This window comes from Protopterus annectens, chromosome 9.part0 (genome assembly GCF_019279795.1).
Source record: "Protopterus annectens isolate FY-2018-M chromosome 9.part0, PAN1.0, whole genome shotgun sequence".
Classification (NCBI taxonomy): Eukaryota; Metazoa; Chordata; order Ceratodontiformes; family Protopteridae; genus Protopterus; species Protopterus annectens.
This window is the reverse complement of record NC_056743.1, coordinates 632,805,158-632,821,196: the sequence shown is the minus strand read 5'-3', so window position 1 is coordinate 632,821,196 and position 16,039 is coordinate 632,805,158.

The window sequence follows — 16,039 nt, the reverse complement described above, 5'->3', positions numbered from 1 at the left end:
GCTGGTCCTGCCCTACCTAGTAGTTGTCATAATAATATATAGCCCTAATGTACTTTAATGGTACATCTTATTAAACCAAATTATTAAGTGGATTATTAAGTCTGTGATTTCATCCAAGGCAATATACTACATGGCTGGAAATATATCAACCTTAGTTCATTTTGCGATCAAAAATTTTATATAAATATATACATATACATTTTGCATGTAAAAATCAGTTTCTATTTTCATAACCTATTTTTAACAAAGATCGCTTTCGTCCTTCTAGACTTCTTCAGGTCTGGGTACAAGAACCCTAAAAACCTATATAATTGTATAATTAGTTAGTATTGTTATTACCATCATTTTTTAAAGTGGAAAAAAGATAAAATGCATGTATGATGATGGAAACAAAATATGCACTTAAATTTCAAATTATTTAAAATGGTATTTAAAATCAATTTGTAGAAAAAAATAATAAAATAAAATACAATTAGTCATGTAAACAATGTGGCAATTTTCTAAGTTCCAGTGCACTTTTAATTGAACAGTAGTAGTTTAGTCCAGGCTTTCTAATAGAGTTCAGCTTTAATTGCCACACGAGTTCATGTTTCTCCATAATATTCGGGATGTCTCCTTCAAGATCACCCATGTCTGTGTGATCCAGGATCTGGAACTTAAAACCTGTGTGTCTTTTATGAAGAGAAAGGTGTTTGGCTAGTGCATTATTTTTACGTCCAGAGCGGATTTCTGACAGATGACATGAAATCCTTCGCTTGAGTTTATTTACAGTCTTGCCCACATAGAATGCATCACATTCATTGCACTGTGCCCTGTAAATTACTTTTTTAGTGTTACAGTCACCCCCTGCACTGGTTTTAATGATCTTCTTTAAATAAGGGCAATAAAAACTATCACCTTTCTGTATAAATATACAAAATGTACAATTAGTTTCACATCTTTTAGTGCTTTTCTCACATGGTCTAGGTTTAAATTCAACAAAACTTCTAATATTCCTGGCCTTCCTATAAACAAATGATGGGGCTTCATCTACTATGTTAATCAGAAAAGGGTTTCCTGTGACAATGTTCCAGTTTTCTTCAATAATATTTTTGATACTGTAATAATCCAAAGTGTATGTCAGGATGCAGCTACTTTTGCATTTGTTATTCTCTGTGGAATTACTTAACATTTTTCTACTGGGGAGGTTGAGTGAAGGCGCTTCAGTCTTTTTCAGTTCTATAATGGGTTCCAGGATGTTTTTTAATATCTGACTTTCATAGCCTCTCACTAGAAAATCATTCTCTAAGTTGTTCAGGTTTCTCAAAAATGGTTCCATCTCTGTGGTAATTTGAGGTAATCTATAGCCTTGGGATTTCACTGCATTATACTTGGTTTTTGTAGGATGTAGACTTTTACTGTGGAGTAATAAGTTAACCCTCGTTGGTTTTCTGAATAGATCAGTGGTGATTCTGTTATTGTTGGTGTCCTTGGAAATCTGCATATCTAAGAAATGTGGAGTTACTTAAAATATTACATTCATAAATTTAGGTTTTTAAGAAAGTGATCAAATGTAAAGGAAACTTCTAAAACCATGAGGGAAATGTAAGATGAAGATAATATGCTACTTAAACAAAGAAACAGAACACTGAAAAAGTGATGGGTTAGTAAGAACTATTTGTTATAAACAATTGAACAGATTAGACAAACTACTGGTTACTTTCAACAGGCTAAATCTAAAGAAAAAATGTCTGGTGATATCAAAGGTAATAGGAAAGTCTTTTATAAGTTCATTAATGATAGTAGAAGTAACATTGCACAATATGAACACTTTAATAAATGCTGAATGGGATTAAGCTTTTTATTGAAAGGTATGTGGCATTTTTGGAGAGACAGGATCTCTCATCCTATGCTGTATTCAGAGTAGGAATTATTATTATTATTATTATTATTATTATTATTATTATTATTATTATTACTACTACTACTACTACTACTGTATTTTGCCACAAGAGAACACCATTATACTTTTCTCTGATTAAAACCTAAGAAAGCTATCTTGGTTTTATGGAATATACAACAAAAAATCTATAAATACAAAAGAAACAAATTACCCAATGGATCAACGAACAACCGCTTATGCAAAAAACAGTACTATAGTGAGAGGCAAATCAGCGCTTAAATGAAGCACGATTTCAAAAATCATAAAAGTAAAAAACTTTTATTTAAAAGGTTAGTGCTTTCATCACTCGTCTGGTGGCTTCATCAGACCATAAAAACAGAAGAGATCTAGATAAAACATTTTTATATACTCACATTGCCCCATCAATCATTCGTAAATCCAATAAAGGTGTGCATACAATCACAAATATCTCAACCTTCAAACTACAAGCAGCTATGTGTGCACCACATAGCTGCATCAAGAGCCAGATATCCTTAAAGCAGTATCCCAGATAAGAACCAAATAAAATAAAAAATATAAAATACAACTATAACAATCTAACATCTCTTATACAAATAAAGAAATCATCCCACAAGTAAATCTTACAATACAGATCTAAACATATGAAACAAAGCATAATAAATAGAGCAGAAATCTCATCTGTAAAAAATACATGCAGATCGTATTATGTGATAAAAGCCTGCATATACCTAGATCAATCCAGGCATTACAGTGCTGAAGGGGGCATATCCCACTTACTTGCCAATAATACTTGTTGGTCAAATGAAGTGTCGGTCAAATGAAATTTCGGTCAAATGGGGTCGGGCAAATGGGTGTCGGTCAATCGGAAGTTAGGGCAAATGAAGTAGATCTATATATATATATATATATATATATATATATATATATATATATATCTATGGGTCCCCTTCTCATGATTGACTTTTCACAAAGTCAACTTTCATATGGCCATGACCATATGATCAACTTTTGAAAAGCCAACCATGGGGAAACCACTATCTCCATACAGTGTGGTATGGGAAAATTTCCCTCTTCTGCACTGTAGTGCGATCTCAGAGTTGGTATATTTAAGTTACACGAGGTGTGGAGGGCGGAGCACCCCACGGGGGGGGGTGTAAGTGATTGTTGTGTCTTTTGTGCATTTTTGTGCTTATTTTACATAGTCAACTTTCCAAAAGTCAATCATATGGTCTCGGCCATATGAAAGTCGACTTTGTGAAAAGTCGACCATGTAAAGTAGACCGATGTATATATATATATATATATATATATATATATATATATATATATATATATATATCTGGGTTCCCTTTATAATTTTGAAATACTGAAATCCCGACTTTCAGTACTTCAAAATTACCGAAGCCTTGAAATTCCAAAACACCAGAAGCACGAAATTCAAACTACCGAAGTTCAGAGCTTCTGGTGTTGTGGTGTGTGAATGCATAGGTGTAAGTGTAGGTAAGTACGTATGAGTGTGTTGGGTAGGTGCTTTAGTGTATGTTAGTGTGTGTTTTGGCTGCAATGTGTGTGTGGCAAGGGGCTGTGAATTGTGTGTGAGTTACCTTTGTGTGTGTGATTGTGCGATATCGGAGTTAGTATATATAAGTAGGGGGCGGTCTATATTAGAACATCAAAGTTTCAAAACTTCGAATGTTCTAATATCGAACCCTATTCAGCAAAAGCTGAAAACATTGAACACACAGAACAGCGAATTTTTTCCTAGGGAAAAAATTTGCTGTTCCAAAACACATACACACAACACAAGCACACCAAACAAACAGCAATCCGCACACATACACCTAAAATCTTACACCTAACCCGACACTAAACTATACACATGCCACTAATTATCCACTTACCTTAACCCAAATCCTAACCCTAAGGTCCATCACTATCGCACACTCATCTCACCCGTGCCCAAACCCTAACTCACCTAACCCGCCCTAACCCTCACGTCCACATAATCGCGCACATATCTAACCCACGCCCTAGCCTAACTAACCAAACCCACTCTCAATCGCACACTTACCTGAACCCTACCCATAACATTCCACCACAGCGCTGAAAATACCAAAGCAACAGAGACGGACAACCAAATTCTTTCCCCAGGAAAAAGTTTGGTGTTCTTTTGCTTTGATATTTTCAGCTTTCGCTAAATAGGGTTCGATATTAGAACATTCAAAGTTTTGAAACTTGGATGTTCTAATATAGACCCTAAGTAAAAGGGGTGTGGGGGCACAGCCCCCCACATTGGGGGTGCAGGGGGGCTTGTCTGTAGTGTAGGATTGTTTATTTGATTGTGGGGGGAGATTGTGTGTATGTGTATGTGTGTGGTGTATTTGTACTGTAGGGTCGCGATTTTAAATTTCGCAGTTATGGGGTTTCGGTATTTAAAGGTTTCGGCTATAGAATTTCTAAATACTGAAATGTGGGATTTCAGTATTTCTGGATTCTATAGTGAATCTATATATATATATATATATATATATATATATATATATATATATATATATATATATATATATATATATATATATATATATATATATATATATATATATATATATATATATATATATATACACACACACCCATACACCCACATTTGTAAAAGACATTTTAGCAAAAACTCATCTTGAGGTGTTACAACAGGGATTAAAGGCTTTTAGGAAACTTGTGATTATGACATCTTTGATGACAACACCAATATTGATTACTTTTAGTGATAATTTAATAAAGGTGTTTGAAAAAAATATTGTAAATTGAGTAATCATGACAGTAAAGACAACCATGAAACAGATTACAATTGTTGGAATGCATAAGCCTCCAAAATCAAGTACTGATGACTTAGAGGAATTCATACATTTCTTGAATGAAACACGGGAGGGAAAAATTGAAGTAGCTGAGAGCTTAACATTACCAGAAATAGAGTGCAATGATACCGGATGTGCAGCATTAGTAAGGAAATTATTTACAATGTATGTTCAAGAACAACATTTGTTGCAGATGTAAAAAAACCTACAAGGGAGAGGAAAACACTGGTTATTGATTACTTGTATACCTAATGAGATGATTGTTACTTTAGATCAAGTTTTACCACTTCTGATATTCAGTGATCGTGGTGTTATAAAGGTTAAAACACAATTAGAAAAATTTTTACCAAACTAAAGTCTGAATCAATGCCGAAAAGATTAATTACAGATCATATGGAAGCAAAACAGTCACTGAAAATAAATTGAAGTCATGCATTCAGTGGAATGGTAGCAAAAGAAATGTGGGAAGCTGTACATTCACCCCATATATATATATATATATATATATATATATATATATATATATATATATATATATAGGTATATACATAGATATAGATATAGATATATAAATTAGACATAGATACAGATATACATATATTTATAAGATGTGGTAGAATTAAGTACATATAAATCAATAAACTGTGTGTAGATTGCAAAATCTATTCTCAAATACAACAGAGTATAGATATATTAATAAAATCTTCTGCAAATAGTTTAGCTGTGCAAAGAGGATGACAGTTTGTGCTAGTAACATCCATATAACTTTAAATACTAAAATTAAATGATATCGAAAAACAATTCTATGCAAAGTGGACTCACACAAAGCAAAAGGAGGTGAATGAACTACTCATACTTTTCTAGCTATATGAGGTGACTCACTCTACAACAATAACAAGAATATTTCCAGGTTAGTTAAATAGAATGACACATTGGAGTTCCATTACATCCAGATTACGCTAGACAAAGTCCCATACCATATCCTAGCAAGATATAGGTCATTCTGTATGTCCCATGAAACCCATAGCTCATATGTAGACCTATTGGAGATGCTCACATTCCACCAAATACCATACTCATGGAAGATTTTAATTATCCCTCTATAAAGTGGAGTCCTGCATGACAACAAATTTGCAAGTGCAGAGATTCCTACAGTCTGTAAACACAAACACACTGGACCAGTTAGTGCATATACCTATTACAGGTATAAACATATTGAACCTGGTACTCACAAATATGGGAGAATTCTGCATCCCTCCACCCCCTGTGCTGTATCCTGTTTGGTAATGTCAGACCACAAAGCAGTCTCTTTCAAAATAACATTCAATTCTATAACCCCAGCAAATTGTGCAACAGTTAGGAACTATTCCAATGCAAACTACCTTTTATTAAGTGATAATCTGTCAAAATTTCAAGCTCCTCCAAACCCAGATAACACAGCAGTATATGCAGAATTATTCACAGCATATCTGTATAACCATGTCAATGACTGCATAAAGACTGCTGTGCCTACCAAAAGTAAGCACAAACCTAACTAAAAAAAAAAAACACCATGGTGAAAACCAAAATTAAACAGGGTGCAGAACAAAAGAAAAAAGATATAGCTACAATTAGAAAGTGTAACATTAAATAAGATAAAAACTGTCTCATCAAACTGAATAGACAACTAAAAGGACTAGTTACGTCCAGCATCCCAGATCAAGAACAGCCATAAGGTCTTCTTTAGTTATGTCCAAAAACCTCAACGGCAATACACAGCAATGTGCCAAACTGTTGGCAAATGGAGCCATGTTTACAGAAGTGGGAGATATAGCAAATCTTTTGGCTGACAAATTGAGCTCCAACTTTACCCCTAGCTCACTCCCAGATGCATCTCAGGAATACCATCTAATGTAATCCCTCCAACTATCAGTAGGGAGCAGGTCTTAGATGCACTTGCAAAGGTCAAGGATATAGCTTTGATAGACTTCCAGTAATATACCAGGATGCTTCATAAACAGCCTGAAATATGACCCATGATGGCGACTGTTGTCGCTATTCAACCATTGCCTCTGCACAGGCTTCACACCATGTGAATGGAGGACTGCAACAGTTATGCCTCTGCACAAGAGTGACCCATCAATGTATCCTGTAAAATACAAACTCATTAGTCTGACTATTCTCATATGCAAACCCATGCAAAGAATTATCATGGAAATTGTAATGATGTGAGGTAGTACCAGCCATGCCAGAGAGAGTAGGGCAGTGCATGTATAACATAGTCCAACAAAGCTAGCTGAGGTTTTGTAAAGAATTTTATGCCATTTGTATATCAAACTGATTTGTACAGATGCTTGTATTAAAAATATATTTGTAAAGCTGCTTGCATTAAAAATGTATCAACAGTGGGTCCTGCTGGACAGAAAAGAAATATACATATATGTCAGGCTCTATTGTGGTAGATGCTGAAATGCGTGTATCTTAAAAGAGGATGCTGGAAGGGAAGAGGTTAAGCTCAGCCCAGCTAACCTTAAGAAAAATAGCCTGAAATTAAATGACTTGGTTTAAGCCATAAAGATTTTATCTCACAGGCCTGAATGCAGCCAGAAACACAATGTCTGGTCTGGAATCCTGGTCTTATTGTCCTTAATGGTGAACTGATTGCTACTCTGGGGTATCAGAGAATGGCTGGTTAGTCTCTACAAGAAGAATGGAAGTATTGGAATTGTTTTAGAGTCAACAAATGCCTTAGCATAGTTCTAGGTGTGTATTGTGATGCATCTGTGCTAAAGTCTGGTTCAGCTTTTAGTTAGGGGGTAGTGTGAGAACCACAGAATCGGGTGACCAGATGTGATGTCATTCTATAGTTAGCACTGAAATTATTTTAGATATTAGTGAGAGATTTGATAGTGACATTCAGCACTCTGTTTTGAGACTGACAACAAGGAGCACTCACCCACTTCATCTTGCCTTGCTTTAGTAAGTAACCAGGGACTTGGAATTCTGCAGTCAGTTAAGAAAATAGTGAAATTAGCTAAAAGTATTGCTTTTCTGTATCTGTTTGAGTCTTTCCAGCTGTGTTATTTTTTATATTTCTGAAACTCTGGTGTTTATTGTAAATAGATATTCAGTATTTTCAAGTTTTCTATTTTATTATTTATTATTAAATATATATATACTTTTCATTGTGGCTGGTCTTTTAGAAAATAGTTTAATCTTTGAGAAAATTGCATTCATTTGGTGACACTGTGGGATTTATGATCTTGGAAGTCTTGCTGCTTGCAAGCATTACCATTTGCATACTATTAATTTCACGAAGAGTAATTGGGTAACCTGGTAAGAGCCTGAAAGAAGCTGGTTGGTGGCAGTGAATCTACCTTATAGTCTGAGCAGATGGGGCATAGCTGGTAAATCTGTGCCAGCCTTTTCCAGGTGTGTGTGTGTGTGTGTGTGTGTGTGTGTGTGTGTGTGTGTGTGTGTGTGTGCGTGTGCTTGTGTGTGTGTGTGTGTGTGTGTGTGTGTGTGTGTGTGTGTGTGTGTGTGTGTGTGTGTGTTTGTGTGTAAATCAAATCTCAGACAGTGTGTCAACTACTTGGAGCATAGCACTGGTTTTGGCAGGGAGAAAGGTGAAGTCTTATTTGGGACCTGGAGGAGGAGGAAGTCCAGCCCCAGGACTGGGTGTGCTCCCTGTGCAAAATTGTGCTTGATGTAGAGATCTGCATCTGAAATTACTGTGTTTATCTATTTTTGTTCCAAGTGAATTTTCTCCACCATTGCCAGTGGTGAAGATTGAATCTCCTTAATTAATGTCACAGAGGAGGGATGTCACATATTAGTGAGCAGTGATGTGGGTATTAATTGAACTTCTGTAGCCTGTAAGCAGTTGTCAGCAAAGGTGTGTGTGCTCTCAGAAGCCACAGAGTAAAGATACAGAGTTTCATTTTTACAACAGTTTTATTTATTTTATCAGTTTAGTTCAGTCAGGGAAAGCAAGCAAAAACATCAGCAGAGGATTATGGCAAGCTGACAGTGAACCAGTTGGCTAAGCTGTACAAATCCAAAGGACCAATGCATGCCAACCTGACTAAAGAGGAATTGTTTTCAGCCTTAATCACAGCTGCAGCATGGACCACCAACCAGGAAGACAACCAATCTGGTGATGGAGATGTGATCCCTCAGAAACAGGACAATTCACCTTTTCCTCAGAGGATTTAACAACCGGTCTGAGTTAAAGAAACTTGAACTGGAGGCCAAAAGTTTGGAATTAGAATCAGCAAAGAGACCATGGTGTTTGGAGGCTAAAGAAACTGAGAAACTGTGCTATATGGAGGCTAAAGAAAATGAGAGACTGCAGCATTTGAAGGCTAAAGGAAATGAGAAGCAGGGTCAACATGAGAGGGATATGTTGACTCTTTGACAGGAACATGGAAGTAATTGGGAAGGTAATAACTGCATCCCAGAAGCAATAAAATTCAGTAAATTTCTTCCACAGTATAAAGAAGGTGATAAGTTTGATAGCTTTATTGATATATTTGAAAGAGTATGTAGACAATATGATGTTGACCAAGAGTGCTGGGTATGGTTCCTGGCCCCCTTACTCCATGGGAAAGCTGTAACTACTGTTTCTAAATTGTCTGATACTTACTGTTTAGATTATGACAAAGTTAAACAATGTTTACTGGAATGTTATAGTTAAAACCTGAAGCTTACAGAAAATGTTTTGTGAGCATAGACGTAAGGCCGATGAAAGTGTATGTGATTATATTGCTGAGCTAAGCACTTATTTTCATAGGTGGGTGAGTGGGTGTCAGGTCACCCATTTTGAAAGATTGGCAGACCTTTTGGTGAGTGAACAAGCCCTTAGCACTTTGGCTGAGGACATGAGAATCTTGTTGACAGACCGTGAGTGTAACTCTGCTGATGAGCTGAGGAGAAAAGGGGATCACTGCTTGGCAAGCAGGACACCACTGCACAACAAGGGGTTACTCAGTGCTGCACATGGATATAAAAGAACCCATGGTGGGTAGCCTAAACCACCCCATTATAGTCCACTGGTAACAGGGAAAGCTACTAATTCAGGTACATGCCTAGGATCAAGGTTTAGATGTTTTAAATGTAACCAGAAGGGCCATGTAGCATACAAATGTCCATAAAGCAAGGTGGGGAACAAAAGATGGGGGAGCCAGCAAGTGGGAATAACAGTATGCTGGTGGTAAGTAGTCTTGAGACAATAGGGGTACCAAACTATCATGGGAGTTTGTATCTTGTCTTAGTGTGTGGAAAACAGGCCACTGCTAAGAGAGACACAGCTTCTGCTATAACCATTGTGTAGCGTGTAGTGGTTAAAGAGGAACAGTACTTGCTTGGGCAATCCACTCCAGTCAGAGCTTTAGGAGGGACTCCATTTAAAATATCTTTGGCCTGGGTTCACCTTGACTGGGAGTAGGTCTGTTTGAGGATATCCCTGCAAATGTCTTGATAAGGAAAATTTTGATAATGCAGTATGTTGTGTGCATGCGGTTACATACTTTCAGACTTGGAGGCAGGCATGTAGGTCGGGTAGCCTGGGGGAGACTCAGACAGACCACACACATAAAGCCAGGGCTGATGAGGTGGCTATTTCAGGGAGGGAGCTACCCTGTAGCAGTCAGCCTGAAGGTGAGCCACAGCTGTTTTTAGGTACTAATGTTCCCTTGGACAGATTGACTGCCAGGGCAGAGGTGATTGGTTATACCCAGGCTTACAGTGAGGCACTGCTGTCAGAGGATATCAGACTTCCTGTGGTTCCTGTGGAAGGGTCACAATGGTAGAACTTAGACAGGCTCAGCTCTTGGACCCTACACTAAGAGGCTTGAGGGACATACTAAGGAGGTACCTGATTCTCAAGGAAAAGGAGAGTCTGTATACTGAAACAAAGGTTTAATGTATAGACAGGGAATCCCTGAGGGAGGGCAAGAGGATGAGATAATGCAGCAGTTGGTAGGGCCCAGAGCCTACTGTCTGGGACTTTTAGACATTGCCTGTGACATTCCTTTTGCAGGTCATATGGACATAAAGCATACCAAGAGATGTATTATGCAGAATGTTTATTGGCCTGGGGATTGCAAGGGATGTAACAGGATACTGCAGGATGTCTGAGCAGTGCCAAAAAGTAGGCAAGGCAGGACACCAGGTCAAAGTTCCTTTGATGGCTTTGCCTGTGATTGAGAAGCTATTTCAGAGGGTAGCTATGGATATTGTAGGGCCTCTGAATATCCCAAGTTCCACAGGGAAGAAATATATCCTAGTGGTAGTATATTATGCTACTAGATATCCTGAAGTGGTGGCTCTGTCCTCCATAGAGGCAGAAAAGGTGGCAAATGCTTTTTTAGAGATTTTCAGCAGGGTAGGTTTCCCAAGAGAAATACTGAATGACAGAGGTGCCAATTTCATATCAGACCTGCTGGCTTGTCTGTGGGAGCTCTGTGAGGTAAAGCACTAAGCACCTAAAAACCACCCCTACCACCCCCAGACTAATGGTCTTGTGGAAAGATTAAACTCTATACTAAATACCATACTAGGAGCATTTGCAGACCAGTTTAAGAGAGAGTGGGACAAATATTTGCCCCATCTGCTGTTTGCATATAGAGAATTACCCCAGGAATTCACAGGTTTTTCACCATTTGACATGCTGTATGAGCATAGGGTGAGGGGGCCCTCTTTGATTCGTGATGACTGGGAGGGTGAGTGTGAATCCCACAAGGAGCCTGTTGTGGCATATGTCCTGTACTTCATCATAAGGCTTAGGGATCTCAAGGACTTGGCCCAGAAGAATCTAGAAGCAGCCCAATAGCAGAAAAAGATCTGGTATGACCGGAATGCTCATGCCTGAGAGTATGCTGTGGGACAGCAGGTTATGGTGCTCATTCCTGTCAAACACAATAAGCTGCAGGCAGCTTGGGAAGGACACTTCAAAGTTGTAAGGAAAGTCAGTGATGTTAATTACATGATAGAACTACTAGGCAAGAGGCAGGGGCACAAACTGCACCATATTAACATGATGAAGCATTACCATGATAGGGATGGTCTTGTGCTAAGTATTTGCAGTGGGTAGCAGGAGGAGTCTGAGGGGGATCTGGTAAATGATCTCCTCAGTTAGACGTGGACTAACACCTCAGTTGAAGGGTAGTAATGTCCCAGCAGCTATCCCTTACCCAGGTTCAAGGAATCTAACCAGTGTTACACAAGTTTGGGGACATGTTCACAGGGAAACCTAAACCCACCCACCTGTTGCAGCACTGTAGTGGGGTCAGCAATGCCAGTGCAGATGGGATTTCTAGACAGGGTATGGGCTAATGTGTCCCCAGACAGACTAATTTCTTGTAAGCAATGTTTCTCCAGGGTCACTTGAGAAACTAGCTTGAGTCTTTAAAGGCAGGAGAGATGTGATGATGTGAGGTAGTCCCAGCTATGCAAGAGAGAGAGAGTAGGACAGTGGATGTGAAACATATGCTAGCATAGCTAACTGGAGTTTTGTAAAGAATTTTATGTCATTTGTATATCAAACTGATTTTTACAGATACTTGGTTAAAAATGTATTTGTAAAGCTGCTTGTGTTAAAATGTATCAGCAGTGGATCCTGCTGGACTGAAAAGAAATATACATGTATGTCAGGCTGTATTGTGACAACTGCTGAAATGTATATATGTTAACAGAGGATGCTAGAAAGGAAGGGGTTAAGCTCAGCCTAGCTTACCTTAAGAAAAATACGTTGAAATTAAATAACTTGGTTTAGGCGATAAAGATTCTATCTCACAAGCCTAAATGCAGCCAGCGACGCAATGTCTGGTCTGGGATCCTGCTCTTATTTTCCGTAGTGGTGAACTATTTGCTACCCTGGGATGCCAGAGAATGGCTAGTTATTCTCTGCAAGAATTACTAAAGTATTGTTGTTTTACAGTCTCTAGATGCCTTTACAAAGCTCTAAGTGTGTATTGTGACACATCTGTGCTAGATTATGGCTCAGCTTCTAGTCAGAGGTTAGTGTGGGAACCACAGAATCAGATGACCAGATATGCTGTCATTCTATAGCCAGCACTAAAATTATTTTAGATATTAATGAGAAGGTGGTAGTGACACTCAGCACTCTGTTTTGGAACTGACAAGGACCACTCACCCAGTTCATCTTGCCTTGCTTTAGTAAGTAACTAGGGAATTGTAATTCTTCAGTCACTTAGGAATTTTTTTTCTGTATCTGTCTGAGTCTTTCCATCTGTGTTGTTGTTATATTTCCCATGAATTGACCTCTGGCATTTGTTGTAAATAGATATTCAGTATTTTCATAATTTCTATTTTATTATTTATTATTAGATGTATCTATACCTTTCATTGTGTCTGTTTTTTTTTGGAAAATAATTTAACCTTTGAGAAAATTGCATTTGTTTGGTGGCACAGTAGGCTTCAAGCTCCTGAAAGTCTTGCTGCGTACAAACATTACCATTTGTATACTATTAATTTTACTAAGAGTAATTGGGTACCCTGGAAAGAGCCGGAAACTAGCTGGCTAGTGGCAATTAATCTACCTCATAGTCTGGGAAGAGGGGGCATAGTTCTAAATCTGTGCCAGCCTTTCCCAGGTGTGCGTGTGTGGTGTGTGTGTGTGTGTGTGTGTGTGTGTGTGTGTGTGTGTGTGTGTGTGTGTGTGTGTGTGTGTGCGTGTGTGCGTGTGTGCGTGTGTGTGTGTGTGTGTGTGTGTGTGTGTGTGTGTGTGTGTGTGTGTGTGTGTGTGTGTGTGTGTGTGTGTGTGTGTGTGTGTGAATCAAATGTCAGAGAGTGTGTGGTGCAGAGAACTGCATACTGTATGTACCTGCTTTTTTTCAAGTGAACATTCCCCACAGGTGTCACTGCTGAGGATTGAGGCTTCTTGATTACTAGTCTAGATGAGTGATGTCACAGAAATGATTAACAATAACATAGGAAACCTTCAGAAACTGTACCCAACCCAATTCGGCTTTGCTAAAGGAAGGTCATGCCTACTGATCCTGGAGAACTTCTTTGAGAAGAATACTAAAGTAGTGGATGAGGGCAAAATGGTGCATACTGTCTACCCCAATCAGGCATTGCAAACAAACTAAAAGCATTCATTAAAAACACCAAGATGCTAACATATTGCAGGAAGGCCTAACACAGATAAATAGCTGATGCCAAAGCCACAGCTTAAAACTTAATGCCAGGAATTGCAAAAAAAGTAGACACAGTAGTCAGGGATTTAAGAATTCATGTTGATAGTAACCTGGCTTTTGATTGACATGTGTCTCATGTAAGAAAATCATTTTCTGCCACTCATGTTATAAGTAAGGGTATTGCATCTAGGTCCAAGGAAGTTATTTTACCATTGTACTCAAAGCCATCATCAGACCAGTGATGGAATATAACTCTGCTTCCTGTACACACCAGTCTAGACAGAAGCAAGAACTGGAATATCAATAGAGGCTATCTGCAAAAGAGAATACATGGCATACTGTCCAGTACAAATCCCCTCAAAACCCTATCTCTATACTCTGTTTCCTACAGACTGCTGAGAGGTGATTTATGCATGGCATACAAGGCATTTTTGTGCTCACACTGATGGGCATTTCACATATGTGGAAAATGAAAGGCACCAGAAATACTTGGTCTAAGGATTTAAACTTTACCTGTTACTTAAATAGGACATGTAAGGGCAACAGTTGTTTATCTGAGAGAGTCCCCATTTTCTGGAATATGATTCCCATCCAAGTGAAGCAGAGCCCTTCCTTAACCTTATTCAGGCGCAACCTGGACCAGTGGATATGAAACTGGAAATGTACCACCGGTCTGACATCTATGTCTCTAATAGACAGAGGTAGCCATGAAATCATGCCCCTGCTAAAATACACCCCTTAAAATAAGCTCTAAGGCACAATAAGTCATGGGACACATTTGAATTGCATGGCTAAGCGTGGTGGCCATTAGCCTAATATACACTTGCGAACCTGTGGGGCTATGGACAAGTATATACTGATGATAGCATTTTGGTCTAAATTTGGTTTAATTAGAGCAGAGTACAGTGGGAGAATACATTCCTTCAACTAAGATAATATGATTTCAAATAACATTTGAACTAAACAGAGGGATTTATAGGCTACCAATGTTACATGGTGGTAAAAGAAGAGGGAGCCGTTGACCTAAGTGTTAAGATCTCTCAATACTGTGTAAGTTTGGAGAGAGATAAAAGCTATTGCATAAGTTGAAGATGGGATTTTTTTCCCTAGTACAACAATGCTAGATTTTTTACATTTAATTTTAGACTTTTTTCAGTATAACATGGGTTAGTAAGGACTAGTTCCTGCTGTAGTGTCAATTTGTCAAAGGGGTGTTCAAGCAATAATACCCAACTTGCAGTAATTAGAAAACGTCCTTAGCCACTGATCTGGATTTTCTGTTTGGAGGCCAGAGAAGAAAAATGAGGAGGAGGGTCCCAGCAATGATCTCCGAGGTGCACTGCTAGCTACTTTCTTCATTTCTTAGGTGGTACCTGCTACTCTGTCTGGTGAGTTCTGTCTTTTAGCCAGTTTTCTATCCATCTTACCATGTATGGGTGCATATTTAGATCTGTGAGACTATTTACAATATCAGAATGGGGAGGTGCCCAATGCCTTTGCCTTTGGCAGTCATGATACTTCTTCCATACCAAAACAAGTGCTGTCGGTAACAAATTATTCTGCTCATTTTTATGTGGTTGGATAACTGCATGTAGATTTGTTTTTCTAAGATTTTTCCTGGACTGGCAGGACTGAGATAGGTCTAAAGTCAATTGCATGGGTAGGGTGCTTTGATTTTGGGATAAGTCTGATTGTGGTGATTTTCCATATTGAAGGCATTGTCGTTTTGGTGTGACATATGCTGCATAACCACAGCATATCTTACTGTCCAATTTTTATAATTTTAATCATTTGTTCAAATTATTCATTATTTACTTGAGAGCTATATATGTGTACATGTTTACAGCATTATTAACCAACATCCAAACTTTATTCATGTACGCTCATTTGATGCTTAGTAAATTTGGTAGTTATAAAATTTTTCTAATATTATCATGTACTTATACAAGTCCCCTAAGGGTGATTTGTTCTGTTTATTACACAGTGTATTTAATACCTGCAAACAGCATATATAACTTCTGTCATTAATAGCCTTGCACTCTGATTTTTCTTTATAGATCTAGTAAACCGGAGATTTATGTCAAATAAAAATAATATTCCTTTCTCACTCAGTTATCTGACTAAGCAGAGCTATATTGACT